This window comes from Hordeum vulgare, chromosome 3H (assembly GCF_904849725.1).
Source record: "Hordeum vulgare subsp. vulgare chromosome 3H, MorexV3_pseudomolecules_assembly, whole genome shotgun sequence".
NCBI classification, from domain to species: domain Eukaryota; kingdom Viridiplantae; phylum Streptophyta; class Magnoliopsida; order Poales; family Poaceae; genus Hordeum; species Hordeum vulgare.
This window is the reverse complement of record NC_058520.1, coordinates 254130910-254157080: the sequence shown is the minus strand read 5'-3', so window position 1 is coordinate 254157080 and position 26171 is coordinate 254130910.

Below are 26171 nucleotides of genomic sequence, written 5' to 3'. Positions count from 1 at the left end.
CTTCCGCACTCATCTTTCTTCCTTAGCCTTTGACTCCGACCGGCGCCTCCCAGATCCAGCGCCGCATAGTTCCTTGCCAGTCCAGCAATGGCGCCAGGCGACACGTAGAGGCCACAGGGCATGGTCTGGCCCCGGCTTCTCCGCTCCTGGACTTCACCCTCTCCAAGGATGCAGATCTCGTCCCAGTGCTTACATGAACCGCGACCGAGTCCAGCGAGCATGGGAAAACCCTGATTTGGCCTGGCGCCGTAGAGAAGCAGCCCGCGAGTGGGGCGGTATACCCCTTCTTCCTTCACAGTATTTACTCTGGGCTGGTGCTGCCTTTCTCTCGATTCTTCTCCGCTGTCTTGGACCACTATGGTCCCCCTTCATCTCCAACCCAACTCCATCTTGCTTCTATCCATCTTTGCCTTCTACTGCGAGGCATTCGTTGGCATGCATCCTTCGTTTGCCCTCCTCCGCCACTTCTTCAGCCAGCGCCTGCACGACGATGCTCATTTGTCGGCGTGCGTTTCCTCCGTGGCGGCCCAGAGCGGCAACGTGTTCTTGAAGGCCGGGAAGAAGGTGGAGAACTTCAGGCACCGTTGGGTCCTCATGTGTCTCAGGAATGCCAACCCCGTGCTAGAAGAGCCGAAGGGGTTGCACGAGAAGACCTCCGCATGGAGCTTGGCGAAGCTCTCCGACCCTCGGGTTGTGCCCGTGCTGGAGCGCTTTTCTAGTAACATCAGCGCCAAGAGGTTGACCGGGGGAATGATAGTGAAGGAGTTCTTGGCGCATCACTTGGTGCCCCTCCAGGCACATTCCAGGCCCCTGTGGGAGTATCGGGCTGGCGACAACGAACTCCGGCTTCGGTCCCGGGAGCTTCCCTCAGAGAACCTGAGCATGGTCTTGGCTATTTTGCTAGGCGGCGAACCTGGCGACCATCTCGAGACACTGGGTCCGCTATATCATCGTGACGATCGGACCGATCTTGTCGCTGCGATGCCCGTCTTCAACGAGCGGGGGCTTCTCCCGGTTGAAGGCTCCGGTCTGGTGGAGGTATCATCCGGCGACACCTCTGGTGAAGGGGGCTCGAAGAAGACCGTTGACGACTGAGCGGTGAGCGTGCCTCTCCCGTCGCAATCCGTCCTTCTGTGTGAGCTCGAGGATGATGGCGCCACTAGTGTGTGACAGCCCGATGCCGACGTTCCAGAAGATTCCCCTCTCTTTCCGTTTTCGTCGTGTGTCTATTTATATTTGTCGCATCATCATCGCATCATGCGCATCATCAGCATTGAATCGGCATCTCCGTTGCCGTCAGTTTTCAAAACTTGCATTCGTTAGGAGTCGCCGGTTCTCGTCGTTGTCCGTTCCGAGCCCGACCGCACTCGCACGCGCCCGCGGCACCGTCGAAACCCTGTTTTAAAAGTGTGCGTTAAACTTTCTCTGATCGGGTTGAGATTTGACGTGCGGTGTTATTTTAATATAGCTAGGCCGCCTGTCGAATTTCGTCGTGATCGGAGTCCGTCTGGTACCCGAACGGTCGACCGTAGCGGCACCGTATTCGGTCTACCGTCGGACGGTTGCCGGTGTTTTAAAAATCGTTGTCGGGTCGCCCGTTTTCCCTCTCATCTCCGCCTAGCCCCTCTGCACAGTGCACCGACCCTACGCGCAGCCTAGTCCGAAAACCTCCCGGTACCCGAAGCATACGGTCGTAACCGTTGGATCCGGATCAACCCCGTTTTACTGCAAAACATCATCGTTGTGTCCATTGGCTCTCCGAACCAATCTTTCTCGACCATCCGATCGAGATCGAAGGGTCCGAACCCAACCCGCTTTGTTTAATAAATAGACCCCCTAGTCTAAAGGTAGACCAAACCCTATTTTCTAGGGATCCTCCTAGCCGCCGCCGCTCTCCACCTGCCTTGTTTTGTGTGCCTGACTAATCCCCTCACAGCCACTCGAATCCCCCGATCCAATCCTCCGCAACCTTCATCTGCAGGAGTTGCCGCAGCAGCCTCGGGAGCCCTCATGCCCCACTCGTCGAGCAGCAGCTGCCGGTGGACCAAACCTCACCGCGAACCTGCGCCCCTAGGAGCAGCTCCACGCCAGATCCTCTCCCCCCCATCTCCTTCTTGCTCCCGTTCCTCTAATCTCTCCTCTCTCCTTCGTTTTCTCCGTGACAGGTTCGGATCGGTAGCCTGCCACCCATGGTGCTCCAGCCATGGCCCCGATGCTCGTTCAGGTGCAGACCTAACGCGATGAATGCCCCTGGCTTCGATGCAGCGCTGCCATGGACCAGAGCCGTCGCTCTGTGCCATCCCCAAGTCCCATGCCCCGCCATGGCTTCCTCGAGACCGAGCAGAGCTCGTCCTCCCTGCCGTAAATCGGAGTTCCCCACCTCCAGGAATGGGTTCCCTGTCTCCGGATGTGTTGGATTCCCCTCTTCCCGGCCGCGCCACCCGACGGCATCGCTTGTGCCTTCGAGTTCGTCACAGGTGAGGAGCACAACGCCATGGCGAAAGCCTTTTATTTGGCCCAGATCCGTTCTGGAATATACGTAATATCTAGTCATGCCGCCATATTTATTCAGATAGGTGTTGTTAGCTGAACTGGTTACCACTGCGTGTGCTAAACCGAGGGGACTCATGTTCGAATCCCAGCTGCCCCAGGTTCTTTTTGCCATGTCTTTTCTGTTTTCATTTGTGTCAGTAGCGATAGCTTTTATCGGTGCAGTTTTATTCCACTTCTTATCAATCTCCGCTAGTAGAGGAGTTGGCTAGCCAGGCTACTTATCAAGTAGGAGGTCTCAAGTTCGGGATGAGAGCTGCCCTTATTTTATTTTATTTTATTTTAATCTGTTTTCATTTGTGTCAGTAGCGATAGCTTTTATCGGTGCAGTTTTATTCCACTTCTTATCAATCTCCGCTAGTAGACGAGTTGGCTAGCCAGGCTACTTATCAAGTAGGAGGTCTCAAGTTCGGGATGAGAGCTGCCCTTATTTTATTTTATTTTAATTTTTCGCCTTGTGTATATTTTGGACATTTTTCCAACACATGCATATTTTAGAAAATTGCATTGTTTTGAAACGTCCGTAGATTTTAATCCGTGAGTCGGATCGCAGCAAGTTATTTATGTAAATTGGCTAGAATTTCACGTAGATTAATATTTTCCAACTCTCATGCAGATTTAAAGTTGTTTAGTGTGCTGTTTGCATCGGTTTGCGTGTCGATGTGTTGAAAACGGTTTAGTTCGTAACTATTTGTCCGTAGCTCCGTTGGAGATGTGCCATATATGTAAATGGACCAGAACGACGAGTATAATCATGTGAACCACTTTATTTTTCCGTTTAACAAACCTAAAATGTGATTAGGACAAATCTGGACAGAATTAAGATTTAACACGTGGGGTCATTTCGGAGATGCTATATGTCGTTTCCGGTCTCATTTAAAATGCCTAGCTAGGTAGATTAATATGTGGTTCACCCTCGTGCCATGTTTAACAACATTTAATATAGCCGTGTACCTGAATGGGAGTGAACTAAATAATTCAACGTGGAGTTTCGTCGATATGCAACTCGTTGCATATCGAGCTTCACTTAATGTGTAGTGTTTGATTGTTGTGATTGTCATGCCTTGCATTAGACCGTTCATGCATCATATGTGTCTTGCATCGTTGGTGAATATCGTGTGTTGATTTGTGTTTCCGGTTTGCTTCGTGTCGATAGACTTTCGCAAGCGAGTCGGATTGTGAGGACCCGTTCAACTACGTCGGTTCTTCTGCTTGACGGAGTTATTCTTCTTCCAAGCGGGATCTTAGGCAAGATGATCATTTCCCCAGATACCATTACTATCATTACCATGCTAGTTATATCATTTCTGTCGTTATGTCTCGTTGCCTACCACATGTTAAATATCAGCCTCTCAACAATGCCATGAAACCTTCAACCTAGCAAACCACTGATTGGCTATGTTACCGCTTGCTTAATCCTGTTGTTAGCGTTGTTAGTTGCAGGTGCAGATGCTTCCATGTGAAAACATGGGTTCTTTGTTATATCACCATATTAAATGCTAGTTAATTTAATGCACCTATATACTTGGTAAAAGGTGGAAGGCTCGGCCTTTCTAGCCTGGTGTTTTGTTCCACCTTTGCCCCCTTAGTTTCCGGCTACCGGTGTTATGTTTCATAAATGAGCGCTCCTAACACGATTGGGGTTGTTATGGGGACCCCCTTGATAATTCGTTTTAGATTAAAGCTGGTCTGGCAAGGCCCAACTTTGGTACTACATTTGCCTAATAACCTAATATTAATGCATCGGGACCCGCCGGCACCCGCAGACTAATTTAATCAACCCCCCAGGCCAGTGCTCCTCATGAGTGTTGGTCCACCCACCTAGCAGTCGGCGGTGCCACCACGGGGTAACTCGAGGTTTGGTTCCCGTCCACTTTGCATAGACGGTGTGTCCTGAGAACGAGATACGCGGCTCCTATCGGGTTCGTCGACACACCGGGTGGCCTTGCTGGATTAGTTTTACCTTTGACGAGATATCTTGTGCATCGGGATTCCGGTGATGCTTTGGGTGATCTCAGAGTTGAGGTTTTCCACTAAGGAATCCGACGAGATTGCGAGTGTCGTGATCGAGGATTTCTATGCGGCTTGTGGTAATTTGTGATGGACTAGTTGGAGCACCCCTGCAGGGTTCAATCTTTCGGAAAGCCGTGCCCGCGGTTATGTGGCAACGTGGGAACTTTGTTTCACACTGGTTCTAGATTACTTGAAGTTAACTTAATTAAAATATGCCAACTGTGTGCGTAACCGTGACTGTCTCTTTCGTGAGTTCTTTCTCCAATCGAGGACACGGTGGGGTTATGTCTGACGTAGGTAGGTGTTCAGGATCATTCATTTGATCATCAGTAGTTCACGTCCGTTATGCGTAGATCTCCCCCCTCTTATTTCTTGTACTCGTAAGTTAGCCACCAAATAAATGCTTGGCCGCTGCTGCAACCTCACCACTTAACCATGCCTCACCCATTAAGATTTGCTAGTCTTGATACCTTTGAAATGAGATTGCTGAGTCCCCTGTGGCTCACAGATTACTACAACACCAGTTGCAGGTACAGATAAAGGTTACTTGAAGCGAGCGCGTTGATTGTTCATTTGGAGTTGCTTCTTCTTCTTCTTCATCATCGATCCAGGATGGGTTCCAGGCCGGCAGCCTGGGATAGCAAGGATGGACGTCGTTCTTTCTTTTCTCGTTTGTTTTCGTCCGTAGTCGGACCCTGCTCTTACTCTTGATGATTTTGTAATGTACTGATGTGACTCTGATGTAGCTTGTGGCGAGTGTAAGCCAACTCTTTATGTATCTCTTCTTTTCAGTACATGTACTTGTAATGATCTCCATTCTTGCGACACGACGAGATGCGCTTCTATCCCTGACGAGGCCTTCGTGCCAAATTGAGGATAGGGTCGCATCTTGGGCGTGACAAGTTGGTATCAGAGCCGTACCGACCTAGGAGCCCCCTTGATTGATCGAACTTGGCCGAGTCGAGTCTAGTGAAAAAAACTATTTGAGTCTTAGTTATATATCGGAGAGTAGGATTCTTTTTTCTCCTCTTCTATGCTCTGGTGAGGAATCTTGACATAATATTTTAATTCTACTCCTCTTCTCACTTAAATTTTTTTTAGGATCATGCGGATATTCTTGGGATCTATATAATGCCGATGTGACGGAGTTCTGTCTTGGTGCCTCCTGTCTGACTTGATTTTCTTCCGGGGAGTTGAGCTCCAGGGGATTCTCGAGCACATCGTTATCATTCAGATTTCTTAGTATCTCAGAATGAAGCATGTTCGTAATTGCTTCAATACTAGTAGTGGCGAGATAACCCGATGTCCCCAGTACTGGTGCAGATTGTTCCGGAGTAGTGCCATACTTTGTATCATTGTGATCACGAGGGTCTGTTGTAGATGAAGGTCCGAGATTCTGGTTGTGTGTTGACGGATGTGATACAGGTGACGGGTTAGTATAGGAGTTGGGTGATTATTACTCCTTGTATCCGTGTACCAGATTGCATGACCAGACATTTCGGGAATTCATAGGTGGGTATTCAAGTAATTGCTTATAGGGCAATCTTCCAACAAATGCATGATGTTAGGTTGGGGTTCGACATCTAGTGGGTTCGTTTGTTCACGGTCGACTTACAGCGGTACACGTTGTGTCTTAAAGAGTCCTTGTAGCTTGCTACGACTCGGGGACGCTTCGTATGTCGGGTGCACTACCTTGCACTTGATGGCTACTGTAAAATCGAGCCCGTGCGATCCTGTCCACGAAAATATCGGACGAAATCTTCCTCATGAGTTTGTTCTGGCTTGTGTCATAAGCCTCACCCTTTGTTTTGTTGGAATGTGGTAATTCATGTTGCTTCGATGTCAAGTGGTGATTTCAGATCTTTCCTAATCTATGTTCTCATATTTTTTATGTGAGAATGCAAATCCTTTTGCTTAATCAATTCTCTTGTTAATTCTTGTCAACCGGAGTCGTCATGTTAATTCTTTTTTAACCGGTGTGTTTCTCTTCAAGTGGATTCCATCCTCTCCAATTTTGCAAGATCAATCTCTCAATTCTTACCGGAGTTTGTCTCATCTGTCCCAAGTTGTGTTTTTTTCCTCGCCCTCCTGCCCTTTTTCTTCAATGATTCAATTTTCTTCCAAGAGTTTTCTTTTCATTGTGCTTCCGCTGTCTGTTCTTTTCTCTCTTACCCGGTGAATTTAATTCAGTTATCCGTGTCATCTTATCCGATCCATCCTTGGAATTCTTTCCTATGTTGGGAATTCTTATGAGCTTATCTTGTTATTCATTCCTCTCTCTTTCTATCCCGAGTGTTGAAGATATTTCAGACGTCCTGATTCTCGATCCTTCAACTATTTCGACGTGCTCAACCTCATCAAGTTTTCATTTTTACCAGTGCAATATCTATCTTTTGAGCAATCTTTTCAACGGTGGTTTCTTTGAGTGGGCCCATAACCCACAGGTTCTTTCCTAGGATCTTTCCTGACTCTTTTAATCATCCGGAGATCTTTAATTCTTATCAACTATGACATAAGTATGATTTTCATCAGTCATATTCATTCTTCAAGATCAATTGGAGTTAATTCTCATATTTGGCTCAATCTTGCATTCTTCTTTATTCCGGAGGTCTCAGCTATTCTTGGTGTTGTTCCTCGTCATCATTCTTAGCTTGCAAATTCGAAGGAGTGTTTCTCTGAGTCTTTTTCCATTCTTGTGAAGATTTTCATCTCAGCTTCGTGTTATCATCTTGAATTTGTTTTCAATCATGAGTAATTCCTTTCTTGCTATCCGGTGCATTTCTGAGTTGTTTTTATTTCTCGTTCCTCCGAAGGCCATCATTATAGAAGAATCTTCGTTCTCAGCTTTCAGCTTTCATCCTCAATTATTCTCCATTGTTGTCTCTTCGTTTGTCTCTCGATTATCTGGTGCCGTGTTCTAGTTTTCTATCAGGTGGCTCATGATCTCTTCATTCTCATGTATCTCCATTCGTTTAGGGTTGCCTCGTTCATTTCAATTCTCACCGGTGCTTCTTGCAACAATTCTTCTAGTTTGTGCTCATATCTCTCCTCAATCTTTTCAGAGGAATAAGTTGTATGCTTAATCCGTTGCTTGTCATCAATTAAACTTGATGAAGGATAAACATAACATAATTCTTTTTCTTGTTCATAGTAATCTGAATTCTTCTTCCGGAGTGGCTCATGATATCAATTCTTTTCGCAAGTGCTTATCTTTCTTTTCTGAAGTTCCAAGTTCTATCAAGTATCTCTTTGTGAAGATTCATCTAAATCTTGGCAAGGTCATAATCTTATTCTTTTCTACCTTGTTATCGTTGCATCATTCATTCGTATACGGAGGTCCTTCAGGGTGGTTCATCAAGATTTCAATTCTTTCTCAAAGTATTCTTCAAGATTCTTGTTGGAGAACCTCAAGTATCTTTTCTCTTGCATTTCTATGTGTAATTGTTCTTCCTTTGTCCTTTGAGGTGGTATTATAGCATTCTTGTTAGTGTAGGAGCCTCGAAGAGTTTTCCTTTCAAGAATGAGATAATTAAACCCACCGATTCGATGGTGTTGAGTTAGTTTCAACCCATGATTCCTTCATTGAGCTATCTTGGTTTGGATTTCACCTAAAGCTTTTCCTACGGATTGTTGCTATTATGGTGCTTGTCATTAATCCCGGTTCTCAATGTATCCTCTTGGAGTAAGTTTGTTCATATCTTGTTTCTCCCAATCTATCCTTGTTTATTTTAGTGGTTGTTTGTCACCTTATATTTGTTGAGATGATTTCCATAAGCCCACTACTATCTTGTCTTTTCGTTGTTGGTTTTCTAACCACTACGTCAATTCTATGACCGGGGGCTCTTCTATTCTATTGTGATGGTAGTTGTCATTCTTTTCTTCATTCTCTTCTTCCGCTTGAGCTAGTTCATATTCTATTGTTCCGGAGGCATTGTGATGTTGCTCATTTGGGTCAATCTTGTTGTTCTATCAAGATCATGGTGTTCCCTTGCTCTATTTAGTTGTTTGTTATGAATATTGTCTAATTCTCTCTTCTTATCAAATTTTTGTCCCATTTTCCTACCGAAGTGCTGCCGAAATTTTCCGTGAATTCTTGCTTCTTTCTCATATCATTCCTCATATCTTTGCAACCTTCAAGGATCGTTGGTTTCACTCGTTTGTCAAAGAAGCGACTAAGTTTTTACCTCTTGTTCTTCCTCATCCTCTTCCCCTTTCATTCTTGGATCTCGGGGCGAGATCCTCTTGTAGTGTAGGAGAGTTGTGACAGCCCGATGCCGACGTTCCAGAAGATTCCCCTCTCTTTCCGTTTTCGTCGTGTGTCTATTTATATTTGTCGCATCAGCATCGCATCATGCGCATCATCAACATTGCATCGACATCTCCGTTTCGTCAGTTTTCAAAACTTGCATTCGTTAGGAGTCGCCGGTTCTCGTCGTTGTCCATTCCGAGCCCGACCGCACTCGCACGCGCCCGCGGCACCGTCGAAACCCTGTTTTAAAAGTGTGCGTTAAACTTTCTCCGATCGGGTTGAGATTTGACGTGCGGTGTTATTTTAATACGGCTAGGCCGCCTGTCGAATTTCGTCGCGATCGGAGTTCGTCTGGTACCCGAACGGTCGACCGTAGCGGCACCGTATTCGGTCTACCATCGGACGGTTGCCGGTGTTTTAAAAATCGTTGTCGGGTCGCCCGTTTTCCCTCTCATCTCCGCCTAGCCCCTCTACACAATGCACCGACCCTACGCGCAACCTAGTCCGAAAACCTCCCGGTACCCGAAGCATACGGTCGTAACCGTTGGATCCGGATCAACCCCGTTTTACTGCAAAACATCATCATTGTGTCCATTGGCTCTCCGAACCAATCTTTCTCGACGATCCGATCGAGATCGAAGGGTCCGAACCCAACCCGCTTTGTTTAATAAATAGACCCCCTAGTCTATAGTTAGACCAAACCCTATTTTCTAGGGAACCTCCTAGCCGCCGCCGCTCTCCACCTGCCTTGTTTTGTGTGCCTGACTAATCCCCTCACAGCCACTCGAATCCCCCGATCCAATCCTCCGCAACCTTCATCTGCAGGAGTTCCCGCAGCAGCCTCGGGAGCCCTCATGCCCCACTCGTCGAGCAGCAGCCGCCGGAGGACCAAACCTCACCACGACCCTGCACCCCTAGGAGCAGCTCCAGGCCAGATCCTCTCCCCCCCATCTCCTTCTTGCTCCCGTTCCTCTAATCTCTCCTCTCTCCTTCGTTTTCTCCGTGACAGGTTCGGATCGGTAGCCTGCCACCCATGGTGCTCCAGCCATGGCCCCGATGCTCGTTCAGGTGCAGACCTAACGCGATGAATGCCCCTGGCTTCGATGCAGCGCTGCCATGGACCAGAGCCGTCGCTCTGTGCCATCCCCAAGTCCCATGCCCCGCCATGGCTGCCTCGAGACCGAGCAGAGCTCGTCCTCCGTGCCTCAAATCGGAGTTCCCCACCTCCAGGAATGGGTTCCGTGTCTCCGGATGTGTTGGATTCCCCTCTTCCCGGCCCCGCCACCCGACGGCATCGCTTGTGCCTTCCAGTTCGTCACAGGTGAGGAGCACAACGCCATGGCGAAAGCCTTTTATTTGGCCTAGATCCGTTCTGGAATATACGTAATATCTAGTCATGCCGCCATATTTATTCACATAGGTGTTGTTAGCTGAACTGGTTACCACTGCGTGTGCTAAACCGAGGGGAATCACGTTTGAATCCCAGCTGCCCCAGGTTCTTTTTGCCATGTCTTTTCTGTTTTCATTTGTGTTACTAGCGATAGCTTTTATCGGTGCAGTTTTATTCCACTTCTTATCAATCTACGCTAGTAGATGAGTTGGCTAGCCAGGCTACTAATCAAGTAGGAGGTCTCAAGTTCGGGATGAGAGCTGCCCTTATTTTATTTTATTTTAATCTGTTTTCATTTGTGTCAGTAGCGATAGCTTTTATCGGTGCAGTTTTATTCCACTTCTTATCAATCTCCGCTAGTAGACGAGTTGGCTAGCCAGGCTACTTATCAAGTAGGAGGTCTCAAGTTCGGGATGAGAGCTACCCTTATTTTATTTTATTTTAATTTTTCGCCTTGTGTAGATTTTGGACATTTTTCCAACACATGCATATTTTAGAAAATTGCATTGTTTTGAAACGTCCGTAGATTTTAATCCGTGAGTCGGATCGCAGCAAGTTATTTATGTAACTTGGCTAGAATTTCACGTAGATTAATATTTTCCAACTCTCATGCAGATTTAAAGTTGTTTACTGTGCTGTTTGCATCGGTTTGCGTGTCGACGTGTTGAAAACGGTTTAGTTCGTAACTATTTGTCCGTAGCTCCGTTGGAGATGTGCCATATATGTAAATGGACCAGAACGACGAGTATAATCATGTGAACCACTTTATTTTTCCGTTTAACAAACCTAAAATGTGATTAGGACAAATCTGGACAGAATTAAGATTTAACACGTGGGGTCATTTCGGAGATGCTATATGTCGTTTCCGGTCTCATTTAAAATGCCTAGCTAGGTAGATTAATATGTGGTTCACCCTCGTGCCATGTTTAACAACATTTAATATAGCCGTGTACCTGAATGGGAGTGAACTAAATAATTCAACGTGGAGTTTCGTCGATATGCAACTCGTTGCATATCGAGCTTCACTTAATGTGTAGTGTTTGATTGTTGTGATTGTCATGCCTTGCATTAGACCGTTCATGCATCATATGTGTCTTGCATCGTTGGTGAATATCGTGTGTTGATTTGTGTTTCCGGTTTGCTTCATGTCGATAGAGTTCCGCAAGCGAGTCGAATTGTGAGGACCCGTTCAACTACGTCGGTTCGTCTGCTTGACGGAGTCATTCTTCTTCCAAGCGGGATCTTAGGCAAGATGATCATTTCCCGAGATACCATTACTATCATTGCCATGCTAGTTATATCGTTTCTGTCTTTATGTCTCGTTGCCTACCACATGTTAAATATCAGCCTCTCAACAATGCCATGAAACCTTCAACCTGTTCAACCTAGCAAACCACTGATTGGCTATGTTACCGCTTGCTTAATCCTGTTGTTAGCGTTGTTAGTTGCAGGTGCAGATGCTTCCATGTGAAAACATGGGTTCTTTGTTATATCACCATATTAAATGCTATTTAATTTAATGCACCTATATACTTGGTAAAAGGTGGAAGGCTCGGCCTTTCTAGCCTGGTGTTTTGTTCCACCTTTTCCCCCTTAGTTTCCGGCTACCGATGTTATGTTCCATAAATGAGCGCTCCTAACACGATCGGGGTTGTTATGGGGACCCCCTTGATAATTCGTTTTAGATTAAAGCTGGTCTGGCAAGGCCCAACTTTGGTACTACATTTGCCTAATAACCTAATAATAATGCATAGGGACCCGCCGGCACCCGCGGACTAATTTAATCATCCCCCCGGGCCAGTGCTCCTCATGAGTGTTGGTCCACCCACCTAGCAGTCGGCGGTGCCACCACGGGGTAACTCGAGGTTTGGCTCCCGTCCACTTAGCATAGATGGTGTGTCCTGAGAATGAGATACGCGGCTCCTATCGGGTTCGTCGACACACCGGGTGGCCTTGCTGGATTAGTTTTACCTTTGACGAGATATCTTGTGCATCGGGATTCCGGTGATGCTTTGGGTAATCTCAGAGTTGAGGTTTTCCACTAAGGAATCCGACGAGATTGCGAGTGTCGTGATCGAGGATTTCTATGCGGCTTGTGGTAATTTGTGATGGACTAGTTGGAGCACCCCTGCAGGGTTCAATCTTTCGGAAAGCCGTGCCCGCGGTTATGTGGAAACGTGGGAACTTTGTTTAACACTGGTTCTAGATTACTTGAAGTTAACTTAATTAAAATATGCCAACTGTGTGCGTAACCATGACTGTCTCTTTCGTGAGTTCTTTCTCCAATCGAGGACACGGTGGGGTTATGTCTGACGTAGGTAGGTGTTCAGGATCATTCATTTGATCATCAGTAGTTCACGTCCGTTATGCGTAGATCTTCCCCCTCTTATTTCTTGTACTCGTAAGTTAGCCACCAAATAAATGCTTGGCCGCTGCTGCAACTTCACCACTTAACCATGCCTCACCCATTAAGTTTGCTAGTCTTGATACCTTTGGAAATGAGATTGCTGAGTCCCCTGTGGCTCACAGATTACTACAACACCAGTTGCAGGTACAGATAAAGGTTACTTGAAGCGAGCGCGTTGATTGTTCATTTGGAGTTGCTTCTTCTTCTTCTTCTTCATCGATCCAGGACGGGTTCCAGGCCGGCAGCCTGGGATAGCCAGGATAGACGTCGTTCTTTCTTTTCTTGTTTGTTTTCGTCCGTAGTCGGACCCTGCTCTTACTCTTGATGATTTTGTAATGTACTGATGTGACTCTGATGTAGCTTGTGGCGAGTGTAAGCCAACTCTTTATATATCTCTTCTTTTCAGTACATGTACTTGTAATGATATCCATTCTTGCGACACGACGAGATGCGCTTCTATCCCTGATGAGGTCTTCGTGCCAAATTGAGGATAGGGTCGCATCTTGGGCGTGACAAGTTGGTATCAGAGCCGTACCGACCTAGGAGCCCCCTTGATTGATCGAACTTGGCCGAGTCGAGTCTAGTGAAAAAAACTATTTGAGTCTTAGTTATATATCGGAGAGTAGGATTCTTTTTTCTCCTCTTCTATGCTGTGGTGAGGAATATTGACATAATATTGTAATTCTAATCCTCTTCTCACTTCGTTGTGTCTTAAAGAGTCCTTGTAGCTTGCTACGACTCGGGGACGCTTCGTATGTCGGGTGCACTACCTTGCACTTGATGGCTACTGTAAAATCGAGCCCGTGCGATCTTGTCCACGAAAATATCGGACGAAATCTTCCTCATGAGTTTGTTCTCGCTTGTGTCATAAGCCTCACCCTTTGTTTTGTTGGAATGTGGTAATTCGTGTTGCTTCGATGTCAAGTGGTGATTTCAGATCTTTCCTAATCTATGTTCTCATATTTTTATGTGAGAATGCAAATCCTTTTGCTTAATCAATTCTCTTGTTAATTCTTGTCAACCGGAGTCGTCATGTTAATTCTTTTTCAACCGGTGTGTTTCTCTTCAAGTGGATTCCATCCTCTCCAATTTTGCAAGATCAATCTCTCAATTCTTACCGGAGTTTGTCTCATCTGTCCCAAGTTGTGTTTGTTTTTCCCCGCCCTCCCGCCCATTTCTTCAGTGATTCAATTTTCTTCCAAGAGTTTTATTTTCATTGTGCTTCCGCTGTCTGTTCTTTTCTCTCTTACCCGGTGAATTTAATTCAGTTATCCGTGTCATCTTATCCTATCCATCCTTGCAATTCTTTCCTATGTTGGGAACTCTTATGAGCCTATCTTGTTATTCATTTGTCTCTCTTTCTATCCGGAGTGTTGAAGATATTTCAGATGTCCTGATTCTCGATCCTTCAACTATTTCAACGTGCTCAACCTCATCAAGTTTTCATTTGTACCAGTGCAATATCTATCTTTTGAGCAATCTTTTCAACGGTGGTTTCTTTGAGTGGGCCCATAACCCACAGGTTCTTTCCCAGGATCTTTCCTGACTCTTTTAATCATCCGGAGATCTTTAATTCTTTTCAACTATGGCGTAAGTATGATTTTCATCAGTCATATTCATTCTTCAAGATCAATTGGAGTTAATTCTCATATTTGGCTCAATCTTGCATTCTTCTTTATTCCGGAGGTCTCAGCTATTCTTGGTGTTGTTCCTCGTCATCATTCTTAACTTGCAAATTCAAAGGAGTGTTTCTCTTAGTCTTTTTCCATTCTTGTGAAGATTGTCATCTCAGCTTCGTGTTATCATCTTGAATTTGTTTTCAATCATGAGTAATTCCTTTCTTGCTATCCGGTGCATTTCTGAGATGTTTTTATTTCTCGTTCCTCCGAAGGCCATCATTTTAGAAGAATCTTTGTTCTCAGCTTTCAGCTTTCATCCTCAATTATTCTCCATTGTTGTCTCTTCGTTCGTCTCTCGATTATCTGGTGCCGTGTTCTAGTTTTCTATCAGGTGGCTCATGATATCTTCATTCTCATGTATCTCCATTCGTTTAGGGTTACCTCGTTCATTTCAATTCTCACCGGTGTTTCTTGCAAAAATTCTTCTAGTTTGTGCTCATATCTCTCCTCAATCTTTTCAGAGGAATAAGTTGTATGCTTAATCCGTTGCTTGTCATCAATTAAACTTGATGAAGGATAAACATAACAAAATTCTTGTTCTTGTTCATAGTAATCTGAATTCATGATATTGTTATCCTTCACTTTCATTGTTCATGTCATGGGCTGTTTGCGAGTACATTAAAAGTACTCATTGGTTGCCACTGGTTATGTTATTGACCAGACATTCAAGGACCGGAGTTTGGAGATGACTACGTCTTCGGAGACGCCCCTGCGAACTAGGACGCTTCCGAGTCAGAATGCATGTCGGTGCAGGCTTGATGGCATGGGCACCCGCTTAGCCCCTATGTTTTCTGCTATTAGTGTATCTGAGTGGTTTGGCCTTAGGCCCTGTCTTGTGAACTTGACCCTTCGGTCATGTGTTGTAATAATCGGTACTTGGATGTAAGACTCTTTTATTCGGTATCTGTGTTCGGTGAGTATTGATCTCTGGGATCACTGAGCACGGTGATCTCGACTAGTAAGTCGGGGTCCCCACACTGCTACCGGTGTTTTATTCCATAATTGAGCGCTCCTTACATGTTCGGGGTTGTTATGGGGACCCCCTCGATAAATTATATAGTGTTAAGACTTATCTGGCAGAACCCAACTTTGGTTTTAATTGTTCCAAACTAGAGTCATGTGCGGGGCCAACCCGAGGCAACTCGGGAGATGTCTATCAGGCCACCGTATGCTGTGCTTATCCGACTTGTCCTGAGACTGAGATACGCAGCTCTTATTAGGGTCGTCGACACGTCGTGCGGTCTTGCTGGACTTGTCTTACATTAGCGATATATCTTGCACATTGGGATTCCAGTGAGACTTTGGGTCTTCTCAGAGTTGAGGTATTCCTCTAAGGAATCCGACGAGGTCACTTGTTTCGTTGTAGAGGATTACTATGCGGCCTGTGGTAATTTGTGATGGACTAGTTGGAGCACCCGTGTAGGGTTTAATCTTTCGGAAAGCCGTGCCCGCAGTTATGTGGCAAACATGGATATTTTGTTAGCATCCGGTTCTAGGCAACTTAAAGTAATTCAAATAAAACTTGCCCACTCAGTGTGTAACCGTGACTGTTTCTTTTAGAGCCCCTTCTCTGATTGTGAACACGGTGGGGTTATGAATGATGTAAGTAGGTGTTCAGGATCACTTACTAATCATTCTAGTCTTCGACCTTCTTACGTAGACCACCGCATGTTATTTTTGTTCTTCGTAAGTTAGCCACCATATATGCTTAAAATGCTGCAAACTCAAACACTCAACCCTACCTCACCTATTTAACTTAGTTAGACTCGATACCAAGGTCATGAGATTGGTGAGTCCTCGTGGCTCACAGTTTACTACAAACACCCATAGGTATAGGTACCCCAGATGCAAGAGTTCCCGATGATAACCAGTTGACGTGGGAGTTCGACGAGGACAGTGGCAGGCTGTATGTGACTTATCCCGAGGACAAGAGGCGCATGGTCGTGATCATGGGACTAGCAAGATGGGATAGCATATTTTGCCATTTATCATGTTCGTAGTCGGACCCTCTCTTATGTATGAATAATGAATGCTTGTCTGGATTGTAATTTAGCATGTGGCGAGTGAAAGCCGAATCTTATACTCATCTCTCTATTTATGTAATCTTATTGTTACCCTACTTGCGAAACACTTAGATGTGACCCTTTCCCCTTTTGAGGCCTCGCTGTTGGATTTCGGGCTCCGCAAAACCGTAAGGATTCGAACATTGGGGTGTGTATGAAGATGTCCCTTGCTTCGCCTCGCGTAACTCACTACTCGATGGAGACAATGAAGGACTCACTCGATGGCGAGGGGAACACAGAACACAATAGTTTACCCAGGTTTAGGCCGCCGCGAAGCGTAAAACCCTACTCCTGCTTTTGGTGGATTGCCTCTCACGGATGTGCTGGATGAGTTAGTACAGTGTTCTTGGGCCTCCTTAGGCTGAGTGACTAAGTGTGTTGTTTTGTCGTCCGAATGAACTCTCTTTCTCAAGTATCCTACCCTATATATTTATAGCGGAGGCCCGGGTCCTCTTCCCTCATAGCTTCCGCGGGAAGGGATCCCACATCGGCTAATTTTGAAGGGGAACAAGGGAACATGCTCCCCTGTCCAAAGGTGGTCGTCGCGTGCAAAGTATCTGTCCGTACCGCAGAGACGAGCCCGTGGATGACGTTTGCCCTACAGGTGGGGGGTTGTAGCTTTCTTGCACCAGAAGGGAAACCTTTGGAAGATGCCTTCGGAAAACCTGTATGCTCCCTCCTCCTTTGCATAACTGTCACTGAGGCCCGAGCCTGCCTTAGAATATCCGCCGCTCCGGAGGGATCCCGAGGAGGCCTGCGGGTCTTGACGCTGCTCCTCCTCGTGAGGCTTGGCCCCTCACGAGGGCCTTTCCTTAAGTTTTTTCGGGCTTGTTGGTTTGCTCTAGTGAAGCGGGCCCGCCCTTGGCCACAGGTAGGCAGGTCTGGGTACCCCCAATCCCATAATGTCGATAGTAGCCCATGGACCCGCAGTGTGCTCGGGTTGGCTGCAGGGTGGAGCCTCGAGGGGGAGCATGAGACGTTGTTGGCCCTTAAATGCCTGTGGGCCAGGGCGGCGCGCGTCATGCGGATGGCGTCTGATCGTCCTTGTCCTTTATCTCTGCTCCCTTTGTTTGGGGCCTTGCTTGTAGCTTCGGTGCCTTATTGCTTTCCTTCTTCCGCACTCATCTTTCTTCCTTAGCCTTTGACTCCGACCGGCGCCTCCCAGATCCAGCGCCACATAGTTCCTTGCTAGTCCAGCAATGGCGCCCGGCGACACGCAGAGGCCACAGGGCATGGTCTGGCCCCGGCTTCTCCGCTCCTGGACTTCACCTTCTCCAAGGATGCAGATCTCGTCCCGGTGCTTACATGAACCGCGACCGAGTCCAGCGAGCATGGGAAAACCTTGATTTGGCCTGGCGCCGTAGAGCAGCAGCCCGCGAGTGGGGCGGTATACCCCTTCTTCCTTCACAGTATTTACTCTGGGCTGGTGCTGCCTTTCTCTCGATTCTTCTCCGCTGTCTTGGACCACTATGGTCCCCCTTCATCTCCAACCCAACTCCATCTTTCTTCTATCCATCTTTGCCTTCTACTGCGAGGCATTCGTTGGCGTGCATCCTTTGTTTGCCCTCCTCCGCCACTTCTTCAGCCAGCGCCTGCACGAAGATGCTTATTTGTCGGCGTGCGTTTCATCCGTGGCGGCCCAGAGCGGCAACGTGTTCTTGAAGGCCGGGAAGAAGGTGGAGAACTTCAGGCACCGTTGGGTGCTCATGTGTCTCAGGAATGCCAACCCCGGGCTAGAAGAGCCGAAGGGGTTGCCGGAGAACACCTCCGCATGGAGCTCGGCGAAGCTCTCCGACCCTTGGGTTGTGCCCGTGCTGGAGCGCTTTTCTAGTGACATCACCGCCAAGAGGTTGACCGGGGGAATGATAGTGAAGGAGTTCTGGGCGCATCACTTGGCGCCCCTCCAGGCACATTCCAGGCCCCTGTGGGAGTACTTGGCTGGCGACAACGAACTCCGGCTTCGGTCCCGGGAGCTTCCCTCAGAGAACCTGAGTATGGTCTTGGCTATTTTGCTACGCGGCGAACCTGGTGACCATCTCGAGACACTGGGTCCGCTATATCATCGTGACGATCGGGCCGATCTTGTCACTGCGATGCCCATCTTCAACGAGCGAGGGCTTCTCCCGGTTGAAGGCTCCGGTCTGGTGGAGGTATCATCCGGCGACACCTCCGGTGAAGAGGAATCGGAGAAGACCGTTGACGACTGAGCGGTGAGCGTGCCCCTCCCATCGCAATCCGTCCTTCTGTGTGAGCTCGAGGATGATGGCGCCACTAGTGATACCTCCGTCGGGACCCCCTTGCAACCGGCCAGGGCCTCCAGGGAGTTTGTGCTGACCCCGCGCGCCACGAGGTCTGCGTGCGTGCATGCTTCACGAAAGCTTGGTGCTGAACCGTCTCTTGCGCACCTCGCCTCCGCCGGCGGCAGAGCCAAGGCGCCGAGCTCGCCTCCCTCCGTGGGGGGCCCGTTTCCTCCGCCATCGCCGGGGCAAAGAAGAGGAAGAGATGACACGATGTCAAATAGTAAGCTTCCTATTGGGGCGTGCTTTGTGCATCTATTGTCCGTGCTTGGCTGATTTACTCCCTTTGCTTGATGCCCAGGGATGTAGTCTCGCCGGGGGCGCAGAGGAAGAAGAGGGTCACTAAGCCGAAGGTGGGTCTCAACGCTCCGCCTGTTCTCGTCAGCACGTCGTTGTTTGCGGGTGGGAAGGAGGAGGCTCGTGAGGTGGACTCCCTGGCCTTGGTCGCCAAGCCCCTCGAGCCCCCGATGCATCTTGAGGCAACCGTGCAGATGCCGCTGCCCAGGGAACATGCCCGCGAGGGTCCCGAGGCTCCAGAGGTGTTGACGCCCGCAACTGTTGAGCAGTCTTCGGGGTTCCCTGTTCTTCGTGGTGCTGCTTCTCTGGTAGCGCCACCGATGCGAGTGTTGGAGGCCCCTGAGGAGGAGGTACAGAAGGCCTCAGTGCTCCCCCAAGGCATACTGGATGCAAACTTCATGACCCTGAGTGACGTCGCTGCTGAGATGAGGAGCGTCGAGGAAGAGGCCGTAGCCACCTGCGCCGTGCATGTGGGGGCGCTGAAGGAGGCCAAGGCAGCTATCGAGCGCTGCGAAGAGGTGGAAGCCCACCTGAATGCCCTCCAAGCGAACATGTCAAGCTAGTCGAGCAACGCTGGTTGCAGGAAGAGGAACTGAAGGCCTGCGAGGCCAAGCTTGCCTCCCGGGAGGGAGAGCTGTCCTGGGAGGCGAGCCGCCCGGACATGGAACAGTAGCACTGGGTTGAGCGGGAGAAGGACGTCACCACGAGGAGGCTCTCCTTGAGGACCAGGAAAAAGCTCTCGCTGCAGCCGAGGAAAGGAAGACCTCCGAGCTGGCTCGCTTCCATGACGTCGAGCTTGGGCTTCGCAAGGCACTTCGCTCCCTCTGTCGGGGCGGGTTTGATGATCCTCTGGCCACCGTGGAGGAAGACTTCGCCGTGCTTGTGAAAGGGCTCGTCGTGGCACTAGAGGCTGCCGTCACGCAGATGGACAAGATCTTGGACAGCGAGTGCCGCGACCTCTTCTTCGCGGCTACGACTCGTCACCTTCATCTTTGCGACCCCGGGTTCGATCTGAGCTGTGTGATCGTGCCGGTCCCGGCCAAGGCGGGCGACCGTGCTGCGGAGGAAGTGAAGAGTCTTGTGGAGGTGCTGGTGAGGAGATTCGCTCACGTCGTGCGCCCTTCGTCTCCAGGTACCGTTGGAGGCGATGACGGGGAAGACTATGCCTCCGACATCGACGACCAGCCCCGTGCGGAGGGGGTGACCGGCGGCGGCTCCTCCTAATCCCTTGCACCTATTATCTTCCTGCAATGCACATCGTGCCTTGTAGAGGCGTTAAACTTATTTGCGTTTTTATGAACTGGGCCATGGTCTGTAATAATTGAATGCTTGAATGTTTTACCGCCTTGTTCCTGTCATGTTTGTTGTGTTACTCTGCGTCGGCAGGACCCGCCTCGCGTGTCACTTCCCGCGATTGAACTGAGCGGACACAAAGGAAGGCCCAAAGGGGGAAGGGGCTATGAGCGCAGTTAGGCTCCTGAGTCGCGATGCTCAGGAGTCCCCCTTGACGCGCGAGCTGCCCTCATGAGGAAAACATGATGTCGATTCCGAAACTCGGAACACCTTCACCACTCTGCATCAGCAGGGCCCGCCCCATGCATACCTCCCGCGATTGAAACCGACCGGAAACCAAGGATGGTCCAAGGGGGGGCTACAAGCGTAGTTAGGCCCCTGAGTCATGATCCTCAGGGCCCCCCTTGACGTGTGAGCATCTCCGATGCTCCTCCTAAGAAACCGATGGTATAAGACTCTTGAACTCCTTCAACACTCTGTGTCTGCCGGGCCCGCCCCGCACGTACCTCCCCGCAGTTGAACCGACCGAAAAGGGATGGCTCAAAAGGGAAAGGTGCTACGTGCGCAGTTCAGGATCCTGAGTCGTGATGCTCAAGAGTCCCCCTTGACGTACGAGTGACTCCAACATTCTTCCTAAGGGATCCAAAGCGATTGGTCGAGCGCATTGGGCTCTGTGTTGGCAGACCCCGCCCCGTTCGTACCTTCCCGCGATTGAACCGTCCAAGGATGGCCCAAAGAGGGGAGGGGCTACGAGCATAGTTAGGCCCCTCAGTCGCGATGCTCAAGGGTCCCCCTAGGCGTGCGAGCGGCTCCGTACCTTCAGCTGTTTTCCCCACGCGCCGGGCTTGGGCGAAGTCACGGGTGGACTGTGTTGTTCTCCTTGCCGGCCGAGGGTGTAGCCATTGATGGAATATGTTTGTGCCAAACGAGGGCGTAGTTATTGGCGGACTATATTGCTACCGGCCGAGGGCGTAGTCATTGGTGGACTATATTGGTTGCCCATGTCTGTACTCAGCACGGAGCATTGGTCTTCTACTAGGCATAGGATGGACCCCTCCGCGTCCTCAGGGGGGGCCTGGATGTATACATCATCGACTCGTTATTACGTGAGAGTGTCACGGTGGGGGTGTATCTGGGAGGTCGCAAGGATGCTTTGGCCTCGCGAGTGTCCCTACTCCCGAGGCATAGGTGGACTGAATTGACTTGGTTTGGGTCACTGGCAAACCCTGCTGACTTCTTCTTCTTTGGGAGCGAGGTTGTGTATCTGCATGGACAAACTTTGACCGGAGCCGGCAAGCGGGGGGCCGACTGCCCGACAATATAACCAAGGAAGAACGTTAGGATGCCAAGCAAGTGAAGTTGAACAACCAAACGATGCATAAATGAGAGTAGTAGCCGAGGAAAGTCCAGAGCTAGGGGAGGCCGCATAGCCCTGGGGTTGCCCACGGACGGGGTGAATCGAAAGGTTACCTGGCAGCGGCCAACAAAAAGTCGCCTAGCGGCCGAGCCGCTGAAGTGTCGGAGGCTCCGTTGTCTCTTGATTTATTGTCTTCGCGGTCGCGACCCTCACCGGTCCGCCACCTCCCGAGGCTCGCGGCCTTTGCTTGGCCCGAGCATCTCCTCCTCCTCGCAGCAACCCTGCAGGCCGGGTAAGTGGCAGCCGCATTCCTCAGCCCGAAGGGCATGAAGGCGTTGGCGCCCGTGCACTCCCACCGGTAGCCAGTGAGCATAGGCCAGAAGGGGTCGTCCATCGCGGCTATGTTGGTTGCGGACGCGTTGATGCAGATGCAGGGTCGGTCAGCTGTGCCCATGACGGCGACTACGATAGGTGGTGCAGGGCAGTCACCGTGTCGCATGGTCTGGGCCTCGCGAAGATCTCAGATTGCTCTGATGATGGACTCGGGAGAGCTGGTCGGACGTGCTCTGGAGTGCGCCCTTGGGATGTCCTCGGACGCCGCCTCTACCTCACTGGTCAGACTAGGGGCCTTCCCGGTGGAAGCCCACAGTTCTGACCCAAGAGGGGCGCCGAGCGCGCATCCCTATGCGATGGGGGCTCAGGCTCCATCCCCGGGCATGGAGCCCAAAGCCCCGGGGCACTTTGTGGGGAGGAGGTCCTTCTTCTTCTTGCACGGGTCCTCGCGAGGCAGCTTGTCGTCTTCATCCTCTAAGCGTTCTGCCGCTGCCGTGCGGTAGGGTCGCTATAGTGGGCAGATGGCATCCTTCTCGTGACAGGGGATAGAGATGACGCCGGTGCTCCCCAGCATCTCGAGGACATTGTATCCATGGTGGACCACTTCCATGAACTTGGAAAACACTGGGTACCCGAGGCTAGCGTTGTATGACAGGTGGATGTGCACGACATCGAAGACAATGACCTCATTGTGGTAGTTCTGGCGCTCCCCGAATGTGATGGGAAGATAACCTTGCCCAATGGATACGGTGGATCCCTCTGTTACCCCTGAGAAGGGCTTGGTCAACAATAGCTACTCATACGGTAGCTAGAGCTTCTCGAAGGTCTCGACTGAGAGGACGTTGAGCCCAACACCACTATGAATGAGGGTCTTGGTGACGAGGACGTTTCTGATAGTTGAGGTGCACATCATTGAGAGATTGGCGGGCATGAATGAGCACCTGAGCTGGTTGCTTGGGTTGAAAGCGATGGTGGTCTGGGACCAGTTGAGAGGACGCACCGCTTCAGGCCTCGGGAGGGCGGCATTCACCTAACGGGCAAACTACTTGAAGGTGCCGTTGGAGGCTGGGGTCTGGGCGCCGCCCAGGATGGAAGACCCTACCCTAGCCTCCTGGAAGCCCCCAACCTCTTCGTCTTGCCTATCTTCATCCCTCCTCCGAGGCTGCGGAGGCAGGAGGGGCAGCTCGGCCTCCCGAGAGCGAGCCTCAAGAGGTTGGCGGCGTCGCTGCCCCACCTGAGGATGATCTCGCCAGCGGTCCTCCTTAGGCTGGCCATGCCAGGGGTCCTCCTGAGGCTTGTCATGCCACCCCTGATGCGGCTCACGATCATCCCAACGGCCCCCATTACGGCATCCTCCGCGTGCAGGGCTTCTATCGAACCGTCCGGGGCGCATGTTGAAGTGAGCAGAACGAACTAAACGTAGTTCTTGACATTCAGAGGTGTCATGGCTGCTGGTGCCATGGAAGATGTGTTGGGGAACGATGCATGGGAAACAAAAAATTTCCTAAGCACCTGAAGACCTATCATGGTGATGTCCATCTACGAGAGGAGATTTGGATCTACGTAACCTTGTAGATCGCACAGCAGGAAGCGTTAATAAATGCGGTTGATGTAGTGGAACGTCTTCACGTCCCTTGATCAGCCCCACAAACCGTCCCATGAACCATCCCGCGGTCCGTCTCACAATCCGTTATGATCTAGTGCCGAACGGACGGCACCTCCGCGTTCAACACACGTACATCTCGACGATGATCTCGGCCTTCTTGATCCAGCAAGCAAGACGGAAAAGTATTTGAGTTCTCCAGCCGCGTGACGGTGCTCCGGTGGTGGTGAGGATCTACTCCTATAAGGCTCCGCCCGAGCTCCGCACAAATACGATCCAGAGGTAAAACTATGGTGTCTAGGTCTGAGTTGCATGTGGCAAAAGTTGTCTCAAATCAGCCCTAAATCACCACTATGTATAGGAGGGAGGGGGAGGAGGCTTTCCTTGAGGGCCAAGCCCTCAAGGGTGGGCCTACCAAGGGAGAGGAGGAGTCCTACTCCAATCCTACTCCAACTAGGATTGGAAAGTGGAGTCGTTGTCTTCCATCCCACCTCTCCTTTTTTTTCTTTGGTTTTCTTCTTATGGCGCCATGGCCCTCTTGGGCTGTCCCACCAGCTCACTAAGGGCTGCTGCGCCACCCATAAGGCCATTGGGCTTCCTCGGGTGGGTTGCCCCCTCCCGGTGAACTTCCGGAACCCATTCGTCACTCCCGGTACATTCCCGGTAATGCTCGAAAACCTTCCGGTGACCAAATGAAGCCATCCTATATATCAATGTTCGTTTCCGGACCATTCCAAAAACCCTCGTGACGTCCTTGATGTGATCCGAGACTTCGAACAACATATAGTAACCACACATATAACTCAACTATACTAAAACATCATCGAACCTTAAGTGTGCAGACCCTGCGGGTTCAAGAACTATGTAGACATGCCCCGAGGCACTCCTCGGTCAATATCCAATAGCGAGACCTGGACGCCCATATTGGATCCTACATATTCTCCAAAGAACTTACGGTTGAACCTCAGTGTCAACGATTCGTATAATCCCGTATGTCATTCCCTTTGTCCTTCAGTATGTTACGTGCCCGAGATTTGATCGTCGGTATCCGCATACCTATTTCAATGTCGTTACCAGCAAGTCTCTTTACTCGTTCCGTAATACAAGATCCCGTGACTTACACTTAGTCACATTGCTTGCAAGGCTTGTCTGTGATGTTGTATTACCGAGTGGGCCCCGAGATACCTCTCCGTCACACGGAGTGACAAATGCCAGTCTTGATCCATACTAACTGAACGAACACCTTCGGAGATACCTATAGAGCACCTTTATAGTCAAATAGTTACGTTGTGACGTTTCATGCACACAAGGTATTCCTCCGGTGCCAGTGAGTTATATGATCTCATGGTCATAGGAACAAATACTTGACACATAGAAAACAGTAGCAATAAAACGACATGATCAATATGCTACGTTCATAGTTTGGGTCTAGTCCATCACATGATTCTCCTAATGATGTGATCCACAAAACCTTGCCTATCATTGATCAATTGGCTAGCCAACTAGAGGCTTGCTAGGGACATTGTTTTGTCTATGTATCCACACATGTATCTATGTTTTCATTCAATACAATTATAGCATGGATAATAAACTATTATCTTTAAACAGGAAATATAATAATAAATATTTATCATTGCCTCTAGGGCATATTTCCAGCAGTCTCCCACTTGCACTAGAGTCAACAATCTAGTCCTCACATCGCCATGCGATTTACATTGTAATAAATCGAACACCCATATAGTTCTGGTGTTGATCATGTTTTGCCCGTGGAAGAAGTTTAGTAAGCGGGTCTGCTACATTCAGATCGGTGTGCACTTTGCAAATATTCACGTCCTCTCCTTCGACGTAGTCGCGGATGAGGTTGAAGCGTCGTTTGATGTGTCTGGTCTTCTTGTGAAACCTTGGTTCCTTTTCTAAGGCAATGGCACTAGTGTTGTCACATAACATAGTTAATGGATCTAGTGCGCTCAGCACAACTCCAAGATCTGTCATGAACTGCTTCATCCAGACACCCTCCTTTCCTGCCTCCGAGGCAGCCATGTACTCCGCTTTAGATGTAGAATCTGCTATGACGCTCTCCTTGGAACTACACCAGCTTACAACACCCTCGTTAAGAATAAATATGTATCCGGTTTGTGACTTAGAGTCATCCGGATCGGTGTCAAAACTTGCGTCGATGTAACCTTTTACGACAAGCTGTTTGTCACCTCCATAAACGAGAAACATTTCCTTAGTCCTTTTCAGGTACTTCAGAATATTCTTGATCGCCGTCCAGTGATCCACTCCTGGATTACTCTGAAACCTGCCTGCCATACTTATGGCCAAGCCGACGTCTGGTCTAGTGCACACCTTACTCTGAAACGAAGTCCTATCAGGCGTCTCGATCTATCCCTATAGATCTTAATTCCTAGAATGTAAGCAGCTTCTCCTAGGTCCTTCATAGAGAAACTTTTATTCAAGTAATCCTTTATGCTCTCCAAAAGCTCCACATTGTTTCCAATCAGCAATATGTCATCCACATATAATATTAGAAACGCCACAGAGCTCCCAATCACTTTCTTGTAAATACAAGATTCTCCAACCACTTGTATAAATCCAAATGCTTTGATCACCTCATCAAAGCTCTTATTCCAACTCCGA